Here is a 10,541-nt window from a genome sequence, read left to right on the forward strand (position 1 = left end):
GGGCAGAGACACAAGATCCCAAGTATCATTTGCATATAGAGAGTTAATCTCTTCTTGCATAGCTAGCTTCCACTTGCTGCTGAATTCACATGACTTGGTCTCTTTGTATGTAAGAGGCTCACCCTCATTTGTAAGAATCACATAATGCAAGGAGGGGCCAAACCTATGTGGTTGCCTTCTTACGCATGTAGACCTACATACCCAATGATCAACATTTTTAGAAATTGGGTCTACATCTGGACGTATATTATTTTCAACATTTATTGGCTGCTGTAAGCCATTTTCAGCATGCTATTCATGCTATACAACACCTTCATTTCCATTACCAGCACCTGCATTTGCATAATCAGCAAGCCTATCTTGCTATCCATGACCTCCTTATGCTCCTATTTGCTGTCCATCATCATCTAGCTCAAATAATAACCGGCTGATCATCAGTTTCAGCCTGTGGTACAGCACCATGAGGCTCATTTTCTGAAGTAATAGGTGGCTGCAAACTCTGAAATTTGACCTTTTTCATATCTACATTAGAGACTAAAGTACCTTTCAGCAATTTTGCCTCATTAAATACAACATTACGGCTGCGAATAATTTTCTTGGACTGAGGTAACCACACTCTGTAGCCAAATTCACCCTCATCACCATAGCCCATGAAAATGCCTTTGGTGGATTTTGGGTCAAGTTTGTTCCTCAACTCATCCCTAACATGCACAAAAGCATCACAGCCAAATATGCGTAAATGGTCATATGAGGCCGATTTGCCAGACCAAACCTCCTTAGGGATGCCATTATTTAAGAGACTTGTTTGGAGAGTTGTTGCAAATGTGAACCGCGTTTTTGAGTGCCTCTCCCCAAAATTCATGAGGGAGATTAGCAATGGACAGCATGCACTGCACTCTTTCACATAAAGTCCTATTATATCTTTCAACCACCCCATTTGAAGAAGGGCTGTAAGGGGTTGTAAGCTCCCTCTTAATACCATGCAAGTCACAAAAGGACTTGAATTCAGTTGATGTGAACTCACCCTCATTATCAATTCTCAAGCGTTTCAGCTTTCTACCTGTCTGAGTGGTCACAAATGCATGAAAAGTTTTAAAAACAGCAAACACTTCACTTTTCTTTTTCAGCAAGTATACCCAAATCTTCTTGGAACAGTCATCAATAAAGGAGAGATTAAATATGCAGCCCCACCCAACAATTTTATGGGCATACTACATACATCAAAATGCACCAAGTCCAAAACATTGGACTTACGAGAGACACTAGAGTAAAATGAATTTTTTATTTGCTTTCTAAACTAACACTCATTACAAAAGTCAAGTTTAGAGCCTTTTCCATCGACCCTCTTCAAAGAGGTAAGGACATCAAATCCTTTTTCGCTCGTATGGCCTAATCTCTTATGCCATAACTCCAAGTGGCTGCAAATTTCAGCAACTGCAAGAAACTTGCCATTCAAGGCTTTACAGTGAAAACAATACAAAGTGCCCTTCTTGGTTCCTTTTGCAATCAGCATGGAACCCTTTTTTACTTTCCACAAACGACCACCAAACAGTGTGGTGTAGCCATGCAAGTCAAGCTGACAAACAAATAGTAAACTCTTTTCAATGCCAAGCACATATCTGACATCTTTAAACACAAGCTCTTGCCCATTGTCTAAAGACAAGTGTACGGTGCCAATCCCATCAATGCGCCAAGCATGGTTATTTCTAACATACACCTTTCCATAACTGCCTGCATTGAACACAACAAAACACTCCAAAGCAAGGAGTTACATGGAAAGAGGCACCAGAGTCTACAATCCAAGTCTGAGTGACACCATCATCAACTGACAAAAGTGCATCAATCAAATCAGCCTTGGTAATCTACATATCTTGCATATGACATACAAGGGCATCATAATCAACTACACATAATACATCAACCTCTGTATCTGAAAGCTCCTCTATGACTATGTTAGAGGCCACATTGGCCTTTTCTTTGCCTTTGGTTGCCTCAGATGCATCTGTCTTATCTTCCTTCTTTTTATCTCTTGCATTCTTCTTTCTCTTCTTCCTTCTTGTAATACCTGCAATCAGGTTTCTTGTGGCCCTTCCGACCAGTAATGTCACTCTTTTCCTTTCCTTTGCTCTTGCTCCTTTTTCTCTATCCTGAATTTGCATTTTTCTTTTCAGCCTTGCCTCTTACGTTGTAAGCTGAGTTGCTGCCTTCTCCACTAGACATACGTCTAATTTCTTCATTCAAGATAGAACCCCTCACCCCATCATACGAGAGGTTGGGGTTATTGCTGAGTGAAACCACCAAGGTCTCCCAAGAGTCAAGCAGTGTCATGATCAAAAAGATCGCCCTCAACTTATCATCAAAGTCCAAATTTGCATCTTTGAGCAGATTTAGAATCCCTATAAATGCACTCAAATGCTCAGCTGCAAGCTTCAACTCATCCAGTCGCATATTCACCAACTTGCGCATTAAATGCACCTAATTAACAAGTGTGGTGATCTCATAGGTAGTTTTCAGCTTTTCCCATATTGCATAACCTGAATCTAAACCCTTAATGTCTATCAAAATGTCATCAGTGACACCCATCTTTATGTAAGCCACAACCTTTTTATTTACTCTGGCCCAATCTACATCAAACATTAGTGCGGGTTTATCTTCCTGCAAAGCATCCTCGCAATCCTTTAGAAACAAAATATCCTGCATACAGTCTTTCCAAAGGTCAAAGCCATGACCATCAAATCATTTGATTTGCATCAAACTCTTGATATTTGAGCTGGAAGAAGTTGCAGCCATTTTATCACGAGCACGAGTAAATGCACTAAACTGCAGAAGCACAAGCTGAACCAGCAAAATACACTACTGTTCTTTCTCAACCAGAAATAAATCTCTGTTGTTTGTACTAGTATCAACCACCACACGGGCAAAAATGCAGAAATTTACCGAATTTTGCACAAAACCCCAAAATTTCAAGTCCAAATTTGCATAAATGTCAGCCAATCTGACCCAATTGAGCAAAATTTTGCCAATACATGAAAAGCCCCAAATGTCTGGGATCCAATGTCAAGAAAATTTGCTCAAAGGAGCAAAATTCTAACTAATTTTGCAAAACCCCCAAATTAATTAAGGTCTCCACACACAATGTCTGCAATTTCTAACTTTAAAACCACTGACGGGAATAAACAATGTCAAATTTGGGAGAAGCCCCAAATTTTCGGGCTCGAATTAGCACAAATCTGAGATCTGTGGCTTCAACGCATGAACCCCCACCAAGATAAGTGGCAATTGAAAAGATTAAAGAAAATTTTTTATTTTTATTTTTTTTAATTGACCCTGGGGGGGGATTGTTCAGTCTAAGTCCATTGCCCGTCTCATCACGTATGCTGCCCGCCACTCGCTGCCATCCATCACCAATCCCACGCCGCAAGTCACACCTCACACTACTGGTCGCACTAGCACCAGTTCGTCTCGCCTGGTGCCCACGTGCCTTCTATCGTTGGTCGCAGGTTCCTGCAACCGTCGCCTGCTACTGCCCCGTCACCTGCTGACACCTACTACCTACTGCTGCATGCCTGCTGCCAACTGTTGCACGCCTGCTGCTGCCAGTCGAACGTCCGACTTTACCCGCTAAACGTCTGATGCCCAACAGTCGTCGCCTTGGTCTCGGAAAGCGTGCAAAATCTTGGGCTCTGATACCAGTTGTTGTAAAGCTCAGCTACAAAGCGACAGAAATTCGAGTGAGGATGAGAGCATGACGGCTGGAGAGAGAGAGAGAGAGAGAGAGAGAGAGAGAGAGAGAGCAGAGTCAAGTACGATTCAATAAGAGTGTACCAACAATGTGTTGGTATACAAAGAATAAAATGTATTTATACTTAGGACACGTAAGGTTACATTCACATGTACAATGTGCATGTACTATACACGGGGGTTAAACCGAGCCTTTATCCCAACAATGTAATAGCCCTCATGGTGGAAGGAGCCTCGTACAACAACTACAACTTCAACCATACGTCTGAAGGTGTCATGCAGGAGGTGACCGCTAGTAGGACTTCTTTGGAAATACACCGAAGTACTGCCCAATAAGCACGGGCATCATCCGAATCCCATGTAAGCACTGCCTCCTCATGGTTGTCTTCATCGAAATCAGATGGAACAGGAGAAGGTTGTTGAGGACGTGCCATAGCTCCACTAACCACATACCATAACCACTTCTGGATAAACCAAGCCTTCATCACCGCACTCCACGTGTAATAATCAGGTCCATGGAGCTTGTCATCAATGGATGTGCATGAAGGAGTTATCTGTAGAGGATTTAGAAAAGAAGTAGAGAAATCAAGGGATTTGGAGAGGGAACACAACCAAACCACAAGTGCAGACTGCAAAAAGCAAGAGTTCACATGTAGTATAATCCAAAATCTGATCAAAATTAGACAAAAGCTACTGTAAAAAGTCACGAAATTAGTCAAAAACTCCCAAAAACAATAAAAACGGCCTGATAATGCAAGCGCCATGCCAGGAAGAGATGCTGAGGCACCAAAACGCAGGCTGAAATGAATGCGCAAGTTGTACGGATGCTGACGTTAGCAAAAAACGCAAGCAAAACAAGTCGCCTGATTGGAGCAGCAGCTACATGATCAGCAAGAGTGAAAACAATCCTAAAATCAGCTGGAAAACACAACAGAAACACAAATCCTGAAATCTGATACCATGTTTGAAGTGGTGCAGCAATGAAAGCGTAAACATAAGCTGTAATAAACTGCTGAAACACAAGACAAAAGAGAAAGGGAAAGAATGAACACAGTACAAATGAGAACTCAAATGTATACTCGGGAAATGAAATCCATATACCAAGACATGAGACAATATAGAAGCAATGTAAGTCACCGGTTGTGGAGACACTGGCACTACTCCCTCTGTCCGAGAACTGTCAAGTGATGAATGAATGTGGAGAAGGGAGCCTGACAATATATAGGCCAAATAAATGCCTAAAATATGACTAGCTAGCCAGCATTTAACTGGCTATAAATAATGCCAAACCACAATAAATGATGGCAAATAAAATTCCTAAATAATCTCTAATCCCAACCTGTTGTACCACAAGTACAAACTCATACTGACTAGTCTACTAACAGACTTTACTACAAACTCTTTCTTTAGTCAACAGATGCAGTTATCTATACAGCAGTAGCAACAGCGGTTACATCAACAACAATTAGATCAACAACAAATGTTGCACCAAGAACAAGAGCATACACATGGTACAACCAAGGCAATCAAGGCTATGGTTGGTGAGCGAAGATTATTTAATGGCCGGAATGTTTTAGCCTACATTAAAGCCTTTGAAAGCCAGATGCGCTTCTTCAGAGTTCCAACCAATTGAAGCAATTATTTCTTATGGCTTGTCGCACCTGCTTTGCGGGTTAGAGTGACAGATGTGTTTGTGCAAGACTCTAATTGGAATGTTTTCAAGAAAACGCTCAAAGATTAATATTTTTTGGAGGATTATGGTATTGCTACGCGGAAGACATTCAAAGAATGGGTCTAACAGCCCAATAAAGGACTTATTGCTTTCCGAGTTGTTGCGGGAGTTTGAAGAGCGATATAACCAGTTGGATGCACTAGAGCAAAGAGCTCTAAACTTGCAGAAAGTGGAGATATTCTTGCAAGTGGCCGATCCTGCACTTTAGGATGAGTTGGAAGAGCTTCTTGAAGATTGTACGCAATCTATGGGATTGAAGACGGATTGGTAGGATACTGTCAATGCGGTTTCTACACTTACAAAGAGGAGAAGATGGAAGGCTCACTTACAGAATGGTATGCAATCACCTTGAACAATGTCTTCTCCTACCACGACCTCTCCTACTTCTCATGTTGCTCTATCCACTACGTCTCCTATTTCTCATCCTGTGTCTATGCCTATGCCTATTCCTGTTGTGATTGTAAGACCATTTGCAAAACCGACTGTCAAAAATATGATGGAGGAATTTTTTAAGAACTTAAAAGACCTACAAAACAAAATGACTAGAAGAAAGTAGCAGTTACTTAGTCCAGCTCCAGTTTCAGCCCCAACTTTATCTACCCCTGCAAATTCTTCCAAAACAGTGAATTCTAAGGGAGTCAAAGTGTTTATTGAGAAGAAGCGAAAAAGAGATAATGATCCAGTTTCTAAGCCTTCAAGGTTTTATTTTAGTCAAGGCTTTTTGCCTTAAGGAAAAGCTAAGGCTCTAAAAGCCTTAGGCTTTTATAGAGTTAAAAGCACAATATGTGAAGATGAAAGAAAAAAACCTATATAATGGGAACATTATGAGAGTTTTAGGCCATCAAAAACAAGTGTGTAAGGCTTGAGGTTGAGAGTGAATCCCTCGCCTTCTTCAAAGAGATTCACTCGCCTTCTTCAAAGACCACCATCAAATTTCGGAGAGAAGGCTTAAGGACGATATTTAAGCCTCTCGCCTACATTAAAGTTTTCATCATCACACGTCGCTATGGAGATTGGTTTGAATTGAGCTTAAAGCTTCTTGCCTAATTTTTTAAGATCGTCAACAAATTCCACGAAGTGGCTTCCGAGTCGAGCTTCGTACTCCTCGAAATTCTTCCATAAAATTTTGACATCCCACCTTCTTCTCTTCTCTCTCAGATTGAGAATTCATCGTCTTTTCTGAAACTCTTGTAATCAAAATCGAAAATCTTACAAACCTATAACTTACCGATATTTTAAATCAAGATATTGTTTTCTCATTCAAAATTCTTTTGGATAAGTTTTATTTCATTGAATTCTCCCATCTTAAAGCGTCCCTGCGATGAGCAACTTTTATGAACCCCCATGTGAATCTCGTGTGACACTACATAATAAGTGGTTTCAAAGAGCAAGACCACACACATGATTTTTTTTTTAACAAAACACAAAACAATAAACCCACATAAATAAAGCTCTCCAAATTTAAATTTGGTGATTTTTAAAATTTAGGAGATTGCTATATTTAAAAGTTATTCAAATGGAAATTCTATTCATGTTAAAGGCTCCAAATTTTTGCAAGGAACAATTTTGACTTCAAAAACTATCCCAACAATTTGAGAGATTTTTAGAATAGAAGGTTCAGATGTTTCTTTCTCTAGAAAAGTGACATGTGGCATCTAAAATAGGACATGTCATTTTAAATAGATAAGTGCCTCTATACCTATCATTTTGCTCAACACTTGTTAACTTTAGTAAACACTTGTCATTTATAGCCTCTACTTTTCACTTTTGAGTATCCAAGCCCCACAACTCTATATTGAAAATCTCTCTCTTTATTTCTAACAAACTCTAACATTAAAATTTCAGCTACATGCTTATCTAGCACTCATTCAATAAGCTTTTTCTACTCAACTTGAACACATCAAAGCGAAGAGAAGAAAAACAATTTGTTGCACAATTTATGCAAAAATTAAGATTTCAAAATCTTAATTTTCATCATTCCAACAAATCAGTCCATTGTGATTATATATGGGTTAGGCACTTGGTACCCATGGTTTGTTTCAATAAAATCCTCTAAAGGGAAAAAAACCAATGCCCCTCTCATGTGCTCTCGGATCTCTTTTTTCTCTCTCTCTCTCTCCCTCTATCTTCTAATTTTTATGGTGATAATTGATAAAGTTGGTTAAGTTCAAAGTATTACCATTCTCATATTTTTCCCCACACTTACATATGTACAAATGAAGACATGAATTCATGCCCATTAATTGAAGACCCGGTGATAGCAATAACTATAATTGTAAAAATTAAATCTAATCTATGAGAAAAACTCATCCACATTTGATTTGGCGTGCATGCAAGTGTTCTTGGAAAAATTTGTGCCCAAATTGTATCAAGGAAGGGGAGACAAATTGAATCTTAATACTATTGTAACGGCCAAAAGTGTTGGAATTTGTATCCATTTATTACCAACTCAAGCAATACAAGTTAAAGAAATACCACTAGTTTTGGAGCCAATTAAGTGTCAATTGTCCGAGATTAATGTGATAATTTATTTGTTTCAAATTTGTGAATTTTGTGCTTGCTATAAATTGTGTTAAATCCGGTCATCTACCACCCTACCCAAGAAGGTAGGCTGGTTTCATGGTTCCATTGCCAGTATACATCAACTCCTTCAAGTAAGTGAGCTTGAGGACCCTAAATGCAAGCCACTACATTTGCAATTTGCTGAATTTGTAATCAGCTGAGTGCAAATCAGCAAGCGTGTCATCACCATACTTTAGTGATATAGCTTCAAGCAATGGTGATGCATCGCAATCTAAAGGATAAATAAGCATTAGAAGAAATGTGACACCAGATTTTGGAATCTACGTGAGTCAAGAAACTTGTTATATGAGCACATGGAGCTACATATATATTACGTGATGGCCAAAGAGCTATTAAGATAGCGCATGACCAAAATTGCATGACAAGACCTAGCACATAGACCTACATATGCGGAAAATAGTTGATATAGAGTACAAAACCATATATGTGCAATTTAGAAGTGTAGAGAATATCTTCGTAAAGTCTCTTCTTATCAACAAGCCAAATGCATTTAAGCCAACAATTGGGCAGTATTTGCCCAATAGAGATTGAAGCTGATTGTCTGATCCTACCTCAATCCTCAATCATTACACATTAGCTATCATACTTTGTATTCAACTAAGTAAACTCTATCTTGCAAAAACATGCCACTATTGCTTCTCACATTGAACTCCCTTCATTATGTGCTTGCATGTTGACCTCCACCAAGGAGGAAAACCAACCAGTTGCTATATGACAAAACTGAGATGTGTGCATCATTATGAATTGAATGCAATACACATCGAGATTAAGCTGCATAAATTGAATAGCCCTTTGTTGAGCCAAAATACAGACTTCCATGCAGCCAAACCATGTTTCTAGAAAGAATTCCACGTTCAAAATGCACCATTCAAACATATAGTTCCACGTTTACAGACCTTAAAAGTGTTGAAAGAGTCAAAACCAGGCACTTGTAGGAAGCAAAAACAGCAAAATGCATGAAATGAATGTATATTGCAATCCTTCCTAACCTGTAGCAATATCCACAGTCCGAATACCAGAAAGACCATAAAATGTATGAAGGCTGGAATATATAGGACCGATAAACAGTTTCTTCTAATTTAGGGAGGAGAGAGTCATTGTAATTTCAAGCAAAACAAAACATTCAATGGATCGAAAAGAAGAACTAAACACATAGCAAGAGCTGAGAGTACCTTGTGAGAATGCTACAAACGAGCTCTTGGTCCTTCTCTTGTGTTGAACCGAATTACACTCAGTACAAAAAGGGGCCTGACAAATGACAAATGATGCACCAACAGTAAGAAAATTCTGCAAACACACACACACACACACACACACTCTCTCTCTCTCTCTCTCTCTCTCTCTCTCTCTCTCTCTCTCTCTCTCTCTCCAAAACAAACGAAACAAAAGAAAAGAAACAAGCATTGCGCCACAGCCGGTCTTTTAGAGAGGAGAGACGGACGGACAGACAAACTGATTGAACCAGACAGAGAGATTTGTGACAGCAAAGGAGGGATATGAACTGCTCGCTACGAAAGTTTGTGGCAAAAAAACGAGAGGTACGACCTGCTCCTAAAAGAGCCCTCTCTCTCTCTCTCTCTCTCTCTCTCTCTCTCTCTCTCTCTCTCTCTCTCTGTGTGCGAGTGCGCGCAATCGACAGACAATATACCTGCTCCAGAGAGACGCATTCAACCCATTGATCTGGATCAGGAAGGAAGCAGCCAAATCGTGGGGACGTAACCTCGGGACTTCCTAAACTACTGTTGTCGGGTTGCCTGCCAATCGAAAACGCATGTGCAGGGCAGTAGGCGAACACGTGCATCTAATGTAGATAAGGGAAGAAGGCAAAGAGCAGAGAAAAGAAATTGGAGACAATTTGTGGAGAAAATCTAATCTGATTAATAAGTCTTAAAGGCAATTAGCCTTCCTCCAATCAACCTTGGTTAATTGTATCACTCCACTCATTATTTTTCTTTTCTCTAATGTTATTATTTCAGGATGTTGCTTAGACTCAAGGGCCATGGCCAAGGCCGCAAGCTACTTAGCTGGGATCATAACTCGAGACTTCATACAACACACACAAGTGTCCTAACCAACTGAGTTTTCACTCGAGGGTAAAAGGAGAATCTACACTCCTTACTTGTTATAAGGCTTAGCTTCGGTTCCCTCTTATGAGCTTAAGACTTCAATCCCCCCCAACTACATGGTTCTCCAATAACTTCAACCTTCAAGTTGGTTCAACCTTATGGGTGAATAATTGATTCATTCTTCCACTTGCATTGCCAAGTCAAATGTTTTGAGAGTAGCTTGTTAACTTATTTCAATTAAAATGATTATTTATTCCATGAATACCCATTAAGTTTGCCCAATTAGCTCTGTCTAACGTACCTGGGTATCTTTGTCTATTCAATCCTCTCCCTATATGTGTTGAAATTTCATGTCTAAATAGATTAACCATTTTATATCGACGTATAATCAAATACTTATGACAACCCATAAAACTATG

General features: G+C 39.6%; 1 protein-coding gene across 2 annotated transcripts in view; it reads right to left on the reverse strand.

Annotated features, from left to right (window-relative positions):
* Positions 1-9,895, reverse strand: part of EMB2759 (embryo defective 2759) — a 70,411-nt gene extending 60,516 nt beyond the window's left edge. The window contains exons 1-2 of one of the 2 annotated variants that reach the window (XM_087674897.1): positions 9,705-9,895; positions 9,229-9,304 (exon numbers count right to left, since the gene is read on the reverse strand). The gene's annotated coding sequence lies outside the window, so the exon portion shown is untranslated. The remainder of the gene's footprint in view (positions 1-9,228; positions 9,305-9,704) is intronic. The other variant, XM_087674896.1, reaches the window with a different exon arrangement.
* Positions 9,896-10,541: the final 646 nt, after the last annotated feature.

This window comes from Lygodium microphyllum, chromosome 3, assembly GCF_053477565.2.
Source record: "Lygodium microphyllum isolate KBCC chromosome 3, Lygodium_microphyllum_v1.1.10, whole genome shotgun sequence".
NCBI lineage: Eukaryota > Viridiplantae > Streptophyta > Polypodiopsida > Schizaeales > Lygodiaceae > Lygodium > Lygodium microphyllum.